Source organism: Sapajus apella, unplaced genomic scaffold (genome assembly GCF_009761245.1).
Source record: "Sapajus apella isolate SASKATOON/1434 unplaced genomic scaffold, GSC_monkey_1.0 scaffold27, whole genome shotgun sequence".
NCBI classification, from domain to species: domain Eukaryota; kingdom Metazoa; phylum Chordata; class Mammalia; order Primates; family Cebidae; genus Sapajus; species Sapajus apella.
Genome location: NW_022436967.1, coordinates 15,579,207 through 15,594,309, shown reverse-complemented (window position 1 = coordinate 15,594,309; position 15,103 = coordinate 15,579,207). Strand labels below are relative to the sequence as shown.

The 15,103-nt window shown below is 42.7% G+C and overlaps 1 long non-coding RNA gene across 2 annotated transcripts in view; it reads left to right on the top strand.

Moving 5' to 3' along the window:
• Positions 1 to 15,103, top strand: part of LOC116560839 — a 167,671-nt gene that overhangs the window by 43,778 nt on the left and 108,790 nt on the right. Inside the window, exon 1 of one of the 2 annotated variants that reach the window (XR_004273162.1) lies at positions 9,769 to 11,291. The exons of the other annotated variant lie outside the window; for it this stretch is intronic. This is a non-coding gene — a long non-coding RNA (uncharacterized LOC116560839). Of the gene's footprint in view, positions 1 to 9,768; positions 11,292 to 15,103 lie in introns of those variants that run through there. 2 annotated transcript variants of the gene reach the window in all.

Below are 15,103 nucleotides of genomic sequence, written 5' to 3'. Positions count from 1 at the left end.
CCAGTGACTAACTGCATCTCTAGCATTTTGTCTTCTTTTCAAAAGAAAAAAAAAATGATGGTGGGCACAGTGGCTCACGCCTGTAATCTTAGCACTTTGGGAGGCCAAGGCGGGAAGATCATTTGAGTTGAGGAGTTCAAGACCACCCTGAGCAACATAGTGAGACTTTGTCTCTACAAAAAATTAAAAAAATTCTCTGGATATGGTGGTGTGCACCTATAGCCCCAGCTACTCGGGAGGCTGAGGTGCGAGGATCTCTTGAGCCTTGGAGGTTGGGGACGTCACTGCACTCTAGCCTGTAACTCAAAAAAAGAAATAAAAAGAGAGATAAATGAGAAGATAATGGTTAACACAGAGAAAGCAACCTTTAGCAGAACAGAGTCAAACATCCTTTGCTTGATCAAATGTAATCAGGCTCCTGAACCTTCCCTAGGCCCATCTGTGCACTTCCTTATAAAATCCTGTTTCAGCATGAAGCTTGCTAACTTTAGCATGAATCTTCCATCCTCCGTGTCTCACCACCCTCCATGCCTAGATGGGTTCTTCATCCTCCACCATCTTTCATGTGATGTCTGATCACCCTGGCCTGCCTTCAGCAAAATCCTGTTAGATTAGTTTGGTCAGAATCTTCCCTTAGCCCTGATGTTTCGTCTTAGTGATTTTATTTTTATTGCATTTTAGGTTTTGGGGTACATGTGAAGAACATGCAAAATTGTTGCATAGGTACACACATAGCAGTGTGATTTGCTGTCTTCCTCCCTTTCACCTATATCTGGCATTTCTCCCCATGCTATCTCTCCCCAACTCCCCACCTCCCACTGTCCCTCCCCTATTTTCCCCCAACAGACCCCAGTGTGTGCTGTTCCCCTCTCTGTGTCCATGTGTTCTCATTGTTCAACATCTGCCTATGAGTGAGAATATGCAGTGTTTGATTTTCTGTTCTCGTGTCAGTTTGCTGAGGATGATGGTTTCCAGGTTCATCCATGTCCCTACAAAAGACATGAACTCATCGTTTTTGATGGCTGCATAATATTCCATGGAGTATATGTGCCACATTTTCCCTGTCCAGTATATCATCGATGGTCATTTGGGTTGGTTCCAGGTCTTTGCTATTGTAAACAGTGCTGCAGTGAACATTCATGTGCACGTGTCCTTATAGTAGAATGATTTATAATCCTTTGGATATATACCCAGTAATGGGATTGCTGGGTCAAATGGAATTTCTATTTCTAGGTCCTTGAGGAATCGCCACACTGTCTTCCACAATGGTTGAACTAATTTACACTCCCACCAAGAGTGTAAAAATGTTCCTATTTCTCCACATCCTCTCCAGCATCTGTTGTCTCCAGATTTTTTAATGATCACCATTCTAACTGGCATGAGATGGTATCTCAATGTGGTTTTGATTTGCATTTCTCTGATGACCAGTGATGATGAGCATTTTTTCATATGTCTGTTGGCCTCATGTATGTCTTCTTTTGTAAAGTGTATGTTCATATCCTTTGCCCACTTTTGAATGGGCTTGTTTGTTTTTTCCTTGTAAATCTGTTTTAGTTCTTTGTAAACTCTGGATATCAGCCCTTTGTCAGATGGGTAAACTGCAAAAATTTTTTCCCATTCTGTTGGTTGCCAATTCAGTCTAATCACTGTTTCTTTTGCTGTGCAGAAGCTGTAGAGTTTGATTAGGTCCCATTTGTCTATTTTGGCTTTTGTTGCCAATGCCTTTGGTGTTTTGGTCATGAAGTCCTTGCCTACGCCTATGTCCTGAATGGTTTTACCTAGATTTTCTTCTAGGGTTTTTATGGTGTTAGGTCTTCTGTTTAAGTCTATAATCCAACTGGAGTTAATTTTGGTGTAAGGTGTCAGAAAGGGGTCCAGTTTCTGCTTTCTGCACATTGCTAGCCACTTTTCTCAACACCATTTATTAAACAGGGAATCCTTTCTCCATTGCTTGTTTTTGCCAGGTTTGTCAAAGATCGGATGGTTGTAGATATGTTGTGTTGCCTCTGAGGCCTCTGTTCTGTTCCATTGGTCTATATCTCTGTTTTGGTATCAGTACCATGCTGTTTTGTTTACTGTAGCCTTGTAGTACAGTTTGCAGTCCGGTAGTGTGATGCCTCCCACTTTGTTCTTTTTGCTTAGAATTGTCTTGGCTATGCAGGCTCTCTTTTGGTTCCAAGTGAAGTTTAAGGTGTTTTTTTTCCAGTTCTGTGAAGAAGGTCATTGGTAGCTTGATGGGGATAGCATTGATTCTGTAAATTACTTTGGGTAGTATGGCCATTTTCACAATATTGATTCTTCCTAACCATGAACATGGAATGTTTCTCCATCTGTTTGTGTCCTCTCTTATTTCGTTGAGCAGTGGTTTGTAGTTTTCCTTGAAGAGGTCCTTTACATTCCTTGTTAGTTGTATTCCTAGGTATTTTATTTTCTTTGTAGCAATTGTGAATGGCAGTTCATTCTTGATTTGGCTCTCTTTCAGTCTGTTATTGGTATATAGGAATGCTTGTGATTTTTGCACATTGATTTTGTATGCTGAGACTTTGCTGAAGTTGCTTATCAGTTTCAGAAGATTTGGGGCTGAGACGATGGGGTCTTCTGGATATACAATTATGTTGTCTGCAAATAGAGACAATTTGACTTCCTCCTTTCCTATTTGAATACCCTTTATTTCTTTTTCTTGCCTGATTGCTCTGGCTAGAACTTCCAGTACTATATTGAATAGGAGTGGTGAGAGAGGGCATCCTTGTCTAGTGCCATATTTCAAAGGGAATGCTTTCAATTTTTGCCCATTCAGTATGATACTGGCTGTTGGTTTGTCGTAAATAGCTTTTATTATTTTGAGATACATTCCATCAATACTTAGTTTATCGAGGGTTTTTAGCATACAGTGCTGTTGAATTTTGTTGAAGGCCTTCTCTGCATCAATTGAGATAATCATGTGGTTTTTGTCTTTGGTTCAGTTTATGTGGTGAATTATGTTTATAGACTTGTGTATGTTGAACCAGCCTTGCATCCCCGGGATGAAACCTACTTGATCGTGATGGATAAGCTTTTTGATGTGCTGTTGCAATCGGCTTGTCAGTATTTTGTTGAAGATTTTTGCATCTATGTTCATCATGGATATTGGCCTGAAGTTTTCTTTTCTTGCTGAGTCTCTGTCAGGTTTTGGTATCAGGATGAAGTTTGCCTCATAAAATGATTTGGGAAGGATTCCCTCTTTTTGGATTATTTGGAATAGTTTCAGAAGGGATGGTACCAGCTCCTCTTTGTGTGTCTGGTAGAATTCAGCTGTGAACCCATCTGGACCTGAGCTATTTTTGGGTGGTAGCCTCTTAATTGCTGCCTCAACTTCAACCTTGTTATTGGTCTATTCAGGGTTTCGACTTCTTCCTGGTTTAGGCTTGGGAGGATGCAAGTGTCCAGGAATTTATCCATTTCTTCCAGGTTTACTAGTTCATGTGCATAGAGTTGTTTGTAATAATCTCTGATGATGGTTTGAGTTTCTGTGGAATCTGTGATATCCCCTTTACCGTTTTTTATTGCGTCTATTTGATTATTCTCTCGTTTCTTTGTTATTAATCTGGCTAGTGGTCTATTTTGTTGATCTTTTCGAAAAGACAGCTCCTGGATTTATTGATTTTTGAAGGTTTTTTTTGTGTCTCTATCTTCTTCAGTTCTGCTCTGATCTTAGTTATTTCTTGCCTTCTACTAGGTTTTGAGTTTTTAAAATTTTGCTCCTCTATCTCTTTCAATTTTGACGATAGGGTGTCAATTTTCGATCTCCCTTGCTTCTCCTGTGGGTATTTATTGTTACATATTTTCCTCTGGAGACTGCACTAAATGTGTCCCAGAGATTCTGGTATGTTGTGTCTTCATTCTCATTGGTTTCGAAGAACATCTTTATTTCTGCCTTCATTTCATTGTTTATCCAATCAACATTCAAGAGCCAGTTGTTCAGTTTCCATGAAGCTGTGTGGTTCTGGGTTAGTTTTTGAATTCTGAGTTCTAACTTGATTGCACTGTGGTCTGAGAGACTGTTTTTTATGATTTCCGTTCTTTTGCATTTGCTGACGAGTGATTTACTTCCAATCATGTGGTCCATTTTAGAGTAGGTGCAATGTGGTGCTGAGAAGAATGTATATTCTGTGGGTTTGGGGTGGAGAGTTCTGTAAATATCTATTAGGTTTGCTTGATCCAGGTCTGAGTTCAAGTCCTGGATATCCTTGTTAATTTTCTGTCTCATTGATCTGTCTAATATTGACAATGGGGTGTTAAAGTCTCCCACTATTATTGTGTGGGAGTCTAAGTTTCTTCGTAAGTCATTAAGAACTTGTCTTATATATCTAGGTGCTCCTGTATTGGGTGCATATATATTTAGGATCATTAGCTCTTCTTGTTGCATTCATCCTTTTACCATTATGTAATGTCCTTCTTTGAATCTTTTGATCTTCGTTGGTTTAAAGTCTGTTTTATCAGAGACAAGAATTAAAACTCCTGCTTTTTTTTTTGCTCTCCATTTGCTTGGTAAATCTTCCTCCATCCCTTTATTTTGAGCCTTTGTGCATCCTTGCATGTGAGATGTGTTTCCTGGATACAGCCCACTGATGGGTTTTAGCTTTTTATCCAATTTGCCAGTCTGTGTCTTCTGATTGGGGCATTTAGCCCATTTACATTTAGGGTTAATATTGTTATGTATGAATTTGATCCTGCCATTTTGATGCTAGCTGGCTGTTTTGCCCATTAGTTGATGCAGTTTCTTCATTGTATTGATGCTCTTAACCATTTGGTATATTTTGGGAGTGGCTGGTACTGGTTGTTCCTTTCTATGTTTAGTGCGTCTTTCAGGAGCTCTTGTAAAGCAGGCCTGGTGTTGATGAAATCTCTGAGTACTTGCTTGTTTGAAAATGATTTTATTTTTCCTTCACTTATGAAGCTTAGTTTGGCTGGATATGAGATTCTGGGTTGAAAGTTCTTTTCTTTAAGGATGTTGAATATTGGCCCCCACTCTCTTCTGGCTTGTAGGGTTTCTGCTGAGATATGTGCTGTGAGTATGATGGGCTTCCCTTTGTGGGTAACCTGACCTTTTTGCTGGCTGCCCTTAGCATTTTCTCCTTCATTTCAACCCTGGTGAATCTGATGATTATGTACCTTGAGCTTGCTCTTCTTGAGGAATATCTTTGTGATGTTCTCTGTATTTCCTGTACTTGAATATTGGCCTGCCTTGCTAGGTTGGGAAGTTTTCCTGGATAATATCCTGAAGAGTATTTTCCAGCTTGGATTCATTCTCTCTGTCACATTCAGGTACACCTATCAAACGTAGATTAGGTCTTTTCACATAGTCCCACATTTCTTAGAGACTTTGTTCATTCCCTTTTATCCTTTTTTCTCTAATCTTGCCTTCTTGTTTTATTTCATTGAGTTGATATTCGACCTCTGATATCCTTTCTTCTGCTTGGTCAATTCGGCTGTTGAAACTTGTGTATGCTTTGTGAAGTTCTCGTGTTGTGTTTTTCAGCTCCATCAATTCACTTATATTCCTCTCCAAGTTGTCTGTTCTTGTTAGCATTTTGTCAAATCTTTTTTCAAGGTTCTTACTTTCTTTGCACTGAGTTAGAACATGTTCTTTTAGCTCACAGAAATTTCTCATTACCCACCTTCTGAAGCCTGATTCTGTCAATTCATCATACTCATTCTCCATCCTGCCTTGTTCCCTTGCTGGTGAGGAGTTGTGATCCCTTGTAGGAGGAGAGGCATTCTGGTTTCAGGTGTTTTCATCCTTTTTGCGCTGGTTTCTTCCCATCTTTGTGGATTTATCCACCTGTTGTCTTTGTAGTTGTTGACTTTCAGATTGGGTCTCTGACTGGATGTCCAGTTTGTTGATGATGAAGTTATTTCTTCCTGTTTCTTAGTTTTCCTGCTAACAGTCTGGCCCCTCTGCTGTAGGACTGCTGAGGTCCACTCCAGGCCTTGCTTGCCTGGGGATCACCTGCAGTGGCTGCAGAAAGGGTTGCTGCCAGTTTCTTCTTCTGCTATCTCTGTCCCGGAAGGATACCTGCCAAACGTCAGTCTGAGCTCTCCTTTATGAGGTGACTCTTTGAATATACGGGGGTCAGGGAGCTGCTTGAGGAGACAGTCTGCCCTTTATAGGAGCTCACATGCTGAGCTGTGAGCTCCGTTGTTCATTTAAAGCTGCTAGTCAGGTACGTTTAAGTCTGCTGCAGCAGAACTCTTAAACCCCTTTTTTTCTTCAGGTGCTCTGTCCTGGGGAGTTAGGGCTTTATTTATGAGTTTCCGTTGTGCTGCTGCCTTTTTTCAGGGCTGCCCTGCCCAGCGAGGAGGCAGCCTAGTCACTGTCTGCTTGCAGAGGCTTTGCTGAGCCACCGTGGGCTCCACCCAGCTGCTGTGTGAACTTCCCTGCAGTCCTGTTTATACGGGTGTAGTTAAAGCTGTCTTGGCAATGGTGGCCCACCTTTGTAATGGTGGACTCCCTCTGTAACAGTGGGCTGCCTCAGCAATGGCAGACTACCTCCATAGTAGTGGAGTGCCTGGGTAGTGGCGGATGCCCCTCCCCCACAGAGCTGGACCTTCCCGGATTCAGTTGTACTTGTTGGGAAACTCTCAACCCAGAGCGTTTCCAATTGCTGTTTTTTTTATGGGGGTGGGACCAGCAGAGCCTGATCACCTGGCTCCCTGCCTCAGAGCCTTTTTTTTAGTTGAATGGTCGACTCTCTCCCAGGTGTTCCAGTCTCCTGTTGAAAAGGCACTGGTATCTGTGTGATTTCCCATGCAGCGACCCACTGTGCCAGCTGAAACAGTGACGCTGAGATTCGTGGCACTTTTTTGCCCAGGAATCTCCTGGCCTGGCTCCATGTTTCAGTCCCCTTTTTAGTCAGATGAATGGGTGACTCTGCCTTCCTGGAGCCCCGATCGCCAGCTAAAATGGCACCTGGACCTGTGTATTTTGTATGGAGAACTGCTGCCCTGGGTCACTGACCATACAGCTGCACCGGCCCAACCAGCCACGCTGGCGACCCTCCGCCTGGGAGGGTCCTCCACCTGGGAATCTCCTGGCCTGTGGGCAATAAAAATCTGTCTGGAAATGCGGCATCCACTCACTCTCTGTGCTTTCACTGGGAGCTGCAATCCTGCAATGCTCCTAATCGGCCATCTTGGATCCGATTTTTTTAATCCTTTAACCTCCAGTCTCCTTGGCTATAAATTCTTACTTCCTCATGCTGTTTTAAGAGCTGAGCATTGTTTTATACTGATTTCTGTACTTTTTCCCAGATTGCAATAGTCCTGAATAAAATGTCTTTTTACCATTTTACTTTCTAGCTCTGGTTTTCTTTAACACTCTTTACGCATTCATTCATCATCAGTATCTAACCCTTTAATATACTTGGTATTCAGCTCAGCCCTGGAAAGTGGTTGAGTCCACTTTCTGCCCTCAGAGAGTTTATATTCCAATGCTGGAGACAGGTAAGTCAACACTATCACAATGCCGCATGAAAGGTGTCACTGGCATTACCCACACATGTTCTGTGAGACCAAAGGGAGGCTGTTGGGAGTGGCCAGGAGTGTTCAGGGAAGAGTAGCTTTTCTCTACCTGGCCAATCACATTCTGTAAGGCTCACATTCCATCTGCAAGATGTGAGTAAACAGCTCTCACAGCTTTCAACGATATTGGGCTGCCTCAGTTCAAGCAGGCTGGTGAATCAGAATTTCTCTGTGTGATCTTTAAGGTGTATGTCTTTTGGGGCAGGACTGGGGATGAGGGGAGTTGTTCTAGATGTCCAGAGAATTATCAGTACCATAGTGGAGGTACTCAGAAATTCCTACTGCTCCCAGACTATGGCTGTAAGGCTAGGGAACTTGATCTCTTTTAAAGAATTTTCCCATAAGTTAGGATTTGGGGTTAAGGTGAACCTAATTCTGGCCATGTTAAGGACTTGTAGGGAATTTAGGGAAAATGGGAATAGCTTTTGTCATCAGTTCTACCCTTTGTGAGACACACATTTCTTGTGGCTCAGGCAATCTACACATTCTGGTAGTGTTTATTTTTAATTATTTTGATGGTGTTTCTCTTGTTTATTTAGTCAATGGCTTTTAATTTCTTTGAATATAGTTAGAAAGTCTTATTAATATGTAATTTCCTGCATTGTGCATAGTGAATGCAGAGATTCTAAAGATTCAGAACTCCATCTGTGTGTAAGATATTATCATTTTCAGGACAAAAATTTTAATCGGTCCCAAACATCTTCGTGCTATTCAAGTCATCCCTTTGAATCAAGTTGCCCACCCACCCAGTTATTATTTGTCTATTACTTGTGTTATTTGGCCAAAATAATACTAGTCCATTAAGACCCACAGCTAAATAATAGCAGATTGTTATTTTTAAAGAAATGAAAGAAGTGAAGAGAGAACTCAGAGGGAGCATGTGGTGAAGGGAATATTGGAAGAAAGAAGTCTACCAACGGCTTCTTTTTTTTTTTTTTTTTTTTTTTTTTGAGACGGAGTTTCGCTCTTGTTACCCAGGCTGGAGTGCAATGGCGCGATCTCGGCTTCACCGCAACCTCCGCCTCCTGGGTTCAGGCAATTTTCCTGCCTCAGCCTCCTGAGTAGCTGGGATTACAGGCACGCGCCACTATGCTCAGCTGATTTTTTTTGTATTTTTAGTAGAGACGGGGTTTCACCATGTTGACCAGGATGGTCTCGATCTCTTGACCTCGTGATCCACCTGCCTTGGCCTCCCAAAGTGCTGGGATTACAGGCGTGAGCCACCGCGCCCGGCTACCAACGGCTTCTAAAAGCATTGGCCAACACTTCATAAGGAACATCATGAAAAAATAACCAAGATTAGGGGACAAACTTGGCCCATTTTGTGGGCAAAGTGTGAGCCTTTTAAGACTCCTGTAGCAGATGATTTTATCTGGCTACTTAGGAAAATGCTCAAGTTACAGAAAATAGCTTTTAATTAAATGATGGTATAGTCAGAAAGTCAATTGTTTTTGGTATTATATTCAGTTTTAACACTTTTTTAATATTAAAAAATGAAACATGAAAAAATAATGTACTTAGAATATTTCACTTTTTTAATTGTATAGGTAAACTTAGAGCAAAAATGAAAATATATTAAGTTTCAAGTGCCAAAAATTAGTCACTTTCACTTTCTATCTTTGGTCAAACCAAAAAACTCCACTGCTAACATAATTTAGAGCAACAGTTTCCACACTTGGCTGATGATCAGAACACCATGGAGAATTTAAAGTACACATTCCCAGGCACCTATCCTGTATTTACCGTATCAATTTCCAGGAGTGGGGCCCCAGAATCTGTATTTGAAAAAGAGCTGTTGAGGTGATATAAATATTCTGGCAGATTTGAAAACCACTGCCATAAAACAAACAGGGATTTAAAGCCCTCAATTTTATCTCAGCCTCTTGCTGAATATGCTCTTGTAATGGTTTAAGGTAATAATGACCTTGCTGTAGTCTATTTCCTGTTGACTAATGACCAGCTGCAAGAAGTTGTCTCTAGGGTCTTTCAATTCAGCCTACCAATAATTACTCAACGCAATATGCGCCTGCAGTTCAAATGCGTATAAAGTTTTCCTCTTCGAGGAACATTGCAGTGTTAGGTTGTCTTAATTGCATTCCTTTTCTAATTCATCTCTCAAATGCCACAGTTGCTCCAAAACAGAAAAAAACAGGAGGATCAAAGTGTCTGTCTCTGCCGGAACAAACAGAAGCAGAGGCAGGGGAGAAGATTTAGCTCTTAGGTGGATTTTGCTGAAATGTTCTATTTGTCGAGCAGTGATTTGTACCAGGTAATGTGAACTAGGTTGCCCTCCATCTCTTTACAGATTACACCCCATTTCCTTTACTGTGCTGCTAAGTAATTCTTAGGGAATTATTCCCCCTCCAAATTCTCTCTGCGAACAAAATGATCTGCTACATATGCTTCCACTTTATGTGCTGCGGGACAGCCGTGGGCTTCTTAAGGCTGCCTGCATTTCCAACTGTTCAGGCTGGAACTGTAATCTTTCCACCCACCCCTTTCCCGTCAGGTAAAGAAAATGTTCATACCTCAGGTTTTGTTACCAAGCAACAGAGTTGCATTTGCCAATTGCCACCATTTCCTTCTCATAGTATTACAGGCCTTATTATTAACATTTAGTTCAGAGAAATTGCTATCATTATGTGAAGTAACTTCCTTTAGAGGTTATTCATTAACCTTAGGTATTTTACTGTGTAATTATAATTGCCAAGTGCCGCGGGCTTGGAAAACGTTTGAACTCCTGAAGGTATTAGGGGACGGCAGAAAGGATATTATCTGATTTTTCTTCCTTTTCCAGTTAAGGATTAATCAAGGTGCCCTATTTCCCCTGCAGAGATATCTACTTTTCCAAAAGAATAAACTCTTCCCCTGCCTCTGTCCAGACTGTCCACCGTAAACTTAGAAGCAAACCTTGGAGGAACTTGCCTGTTAGCATGTGATTTTCACAACTTCTGCAGGGCAGAGCGCAAATTGCTCCCCCGCTGTCTTAGGAAAAAATTGAGGGGATACTGAGAAGACCCAGTGGTTGATAAATGGTTGGCAGGCACACTCGTCATACGTGGGGCTCTGTGAAGACCTTGCACAATGCCTGGAATTGTATATGTGCACGGCCTCGTTCCGACCAACAGAAGACCTTCATCCTATTGCTCACTCGATGGCTCCCTGAAAGTAGTTTTTCACTCCCTAGCTTTGCAGGAGCCAGGTGTGCATTCCACAATACGCCTATTATACAGCCATTCTCAGTAGACATTGCTTATACAATGACCCTTCTAATTTGTCCCACTGCAGTGTGGGTGCCAAGGACTGAGGTCCCCACCCAGTACAACTTCAGGTATGTATTTCACATATATTCGCAGGCAAAAAATGCACCTCCCTCTTCTTCTCTCTTTGTTTCAAGACAAAAGTAACTGGCATTCCACCCCGCCCTCTCCCCACCAGCCCCCAACTACATGTGCCTGCAGCACGGGCGCCCTAGAAAGGGAAACCTGTTTTCCTTCTCCCAGGTTTCTGGTTTCTCCACCCAGTCCCCCACAGTCCTCCACTTCCCGCACCCAGTCACTCCGGCCTCTACCCAGACTCTGAGAAGTGGCCGACATTCCAGGTAACCTGATTCCCCAGACGGGATAGGCGGCGGCCTGCTGCTGCTGCTGCTCCTGCTGAAGGCGCGACCACGTGACCTTTCCTGCCTGCACCGGGGAAATGCATACCTTGTTCAGAAAACTAGGGGACAGGTGAGCCCAGGGTACTGTTTTGAATCCGAGTTAAAAACATGTATGTATTTAAAAGGTGCTTGCTTCTGCATCAGACAGCTACCGCTTTGATCATTCCAAATGAAAAGGCACAATTGGCTGTGGGGTTTTATGGTGTGAACTGAGCTGGAAGACAAAGGCAGGACGATCTCCTGGAGGAAAAAGGCGCAGTGGGTTTTATGGGAGCTGCGGCACAAGTCTGAACGCGGTGGCTGCACGCGGGAAGGCAAAGCCGCCCTGGCAGAAGCCCGAGCTGCAGGCCTTAGAGGGGAAGCCTGTCCCTCTGTCCATTTACCTGGCTCTCGTGATCCCTCGTTTATTCCTGACAGATTTCTTCTTTGACTTGTGAAATGGAGGAAAGTAGGGGACACTGTGATACACTTTAAAAGGTGCAAGAATTTGCTACTTTCTCCTCAAAAACAGGGCTCGTATGGAGTTTCTTTGAAAACTGGAACATGCTGTCACATGTAATCTAAGGAGCTCAGTCTCCTCTTCCATGCCCATTAATCAATCAACCAACACTTTTAAAGTATCTAGTATGGATCCTGTGTACTGTGGGGAAGTAAGGGCATGGTGTCTGCTTTTAAGGTATTTACGGGTTATCTGGGTGGTGAATATATGAGTGTAAATCATGATAATAGTTAGCATGTACTGGGGATGTATTGAATACTTCCCGCGTGCCAGGTGCTACTCCTCCTAACACCCCCATCTGGTCAGTACTATATTATCACCTCCATTTCACAGATGTTTTAGAGAGGTCACCGGCCCCAGGTCACGTAGTGTGTAGCAGTCAGGCTGTGATGCAGAGGATCTACTGCCCGTGCATGCCCCAGTCAGGTGCCATTCGGTGAAGGTGAGTGGCCCGTTGCATTCCGCCTCTGTTCTCCTTGCCCTCTCTCTGAGAAGCAGGAACACTGCCGAGGGTCACAGTAAGAACTTTCGTCAGCCACTATTGTCCCCTGGGAACCTACAGAAGTTGTGTCTTCCCCTCCCTCTGTTCTGTCCTCAACAATGCATCCCATTTAATTTCTCCTTAGACAATATTTATCTTGGGGCATAAACTTTGTCTTCTCCTTTATGGTTTTATAATCCAAGTGGAGAGAAGAGACCTAATTTGAAACAGGGAAGTAGCAAAGCAGAACTTCACCTTGTTGAAGTAGGTCTTGATCTTCTCTGAAATTCTTTCTTTAATGATTCATTGAAGGATCTGTCTTCAATGATGCATTCATCCTCTGATATACAGAGATTAGTGACTTTCCTTACACGCAGTCAGGTAGAGTAAAGGTTTTCCCAGTCCCCTTTGGCAGGTCTGATGGCACAGGCGTCTTTAGCTCAACTTGCCATGTACGGTCGTTGAACTCTCTCATGATGACTAAAGAACCAAACTTGCCTGGTTTTTCTGGGCAAGCCAACATTTTGATATTTTTTAATAGTGTGAACACCTGCCAATAGGATGTTATGAGTATCATAGGGAGATGCAGCTTCTGACCTGGTATATAATCTCACTTCTCTGGATGCTGCACTAATTACATCAGCTCTGCTGGGCATGGGTCTGAACTGGAAATGTTCTGGTGTTTGGAAAATTCCAGATTGATAGGACTTAACCCCAAGATGCTTTATGATGTATCCCTAGATACTCTAGATGACAGAATTGAAAAGGCCTGGAAATCCCTGTTTACTATGAGTCCCTCTTCTCTTAACCGGAAAGATGGGCATTGGAAGTCTTCCTACTTAGTTTTACTTGGATTAAGCACCTCTTTTGGCATCACTTATTACTAAAAATAATGGAAAAGACAGAGTAGCTATTGGGAAGCCTCTGTTCTAGTTCTGCACCTGCTATTAACCAGCCTTGGACCAATAATACCCACCTCCGCCCATGTAAGCCTGTTTCCTCACCTGTAAGGAAATACAATAAGATTTGGACCAGACTCATGGGTTTCAAATCAGAGCAGCCTGCTGTTTAAAAATCTTTTACATCTGGAGTTTTGTGTTAGGTTTTAGTTTACAGTTCACTGATAAAAACTGTCATAAAGCCCCTGCTCTAGAGGCTTGCCGAGGTCCTGTTCTTCTTCAGCATGAAAGATCTGCAATTCTATTAACACAGTTGGTGATAGCCATGCTCCTTGGGAATCACAGCTGTTTCATTTGGCTAGATTATTAATTCCATGAAGGAAAGGAGTGGAAGACAAGATTGGAAATGAATTTTAAGTCCAGATTTGGGATTGCCATGGGTGCTGGGACTGGGACATTGTTTCATTGGAATTTAAGAGCTACCAATGATTTTTGAGAGCAAAATTTTGTCATTTATGTTTTACATGCAGCTGTGAGTATAGGGACCTGAGAAACAGTGGCTGAAGTACAGATGAGTACTTTCTTATGTAAAGGACTATGGAGTCGGGCAGTTCAGAGCAAGTGTGTCAGCTCCATGCAGTCATGCAGGGATCCAGGCTTCTCCTATTTTTCTGCTTTTCTGTTCTAGTGGAACAGGCTTTCATCTTCAGTTACCTCATGGTCTGAGATGGCTGCTGGATCCTACCCACCATGCTTGCATTGCAGAACAGAAGAATGAGGAAGAGAGAATGGTAAAGGGGGCATGCATTCCAGTGGAGTCAGCCTTCCCAGTGGTTCCTCACAGCTCTTTCTAACACTTATCATTATTGTTATTATTATTATTATTATTATTATTATTATTTGAGATGGAGTCTCACTCTGTTGCCAGGCTGGAGTGCAGTGGTGCGATCGTGGCTCACTGCAATCTCTGCCTTCTGGGTTCAAGTGATTCTCCTGCCTCAACCTCCTGAGTAGCTGTGATTATAGATGTCTGGCACCACACCCAGCTAATTTTTGTATTTTTAGTAGAGACAGGGTTTCACCATGTTGGCCAGGATGGTCTCAATCTCCTGACCTCATGATCTGCCCAACTTGGCCTCCCAAAGTGTTGGCATTACAGGCATGAGCCACCACACAGCAATTGTTATTTTTACGTTTCATTGATCAGAACTTGAGTAACAATATAGAGTTTAATATGAGGAGCAGTGTGACTCAGTTGAAAGTAAGAGTTCTGTTCTGGAGTCTCCCCTACAGGTGTGAAATGATTGGAACTCTGCACTGGATTCATTTATTCAGTGGAAATAGATGGGAAACTATGCCACTAGCTGTCTAGCTGGAGGGAATGAGGGCCTGAACTGGAGTGACCATGGGAAGATGTGTAGGTGACCAAAGGGAGAGCCAATGCAGAGCAGGGCTGACAGGATTCTCCAGGTGCGATGGGATTTTGCCAGCTGGTGTGAGGGAGTGGAGGATACAAAAATCACACCTAGTTTGGGAACCATGTGAAATGGATGCTGGTGATGCCATTGACTAAGTAAGGACTTTGGAATTTTAGGAAAGAAGGTAATGAATTAGGTTTTGGACATGATGAGTTTGTCCTACAAACTGCAGTTTATTTGCACCAGGACTGGAGCTTGGGGAAGTAATATTTCCAAGTAAATATTAAGTTCACCAATTATTTTTATCTTGCTGTCTCAGGTACATTTTTGGGCTTCATAAGTTGTTACTTAGGGGACTCTGTTAATCATGGAGTACAGCAATAGGGTTACCTTTTCTGTTCTCTGCTGGACCTGAATTCCAGAGACACTCTTTCCCACCATTGGGCTTAAGGATCTTAAGAGTATGACAAAGATGATATTGCAAAAAAATGCCTTCTTCCTTCCTTCCTTCCTTCCTTCCTTCCTTCCTTCCTTCCTTCCTTCCTTCCTTCCTTCCTTCTTCCTTCCTTCCTTCCCTCCCTTCCT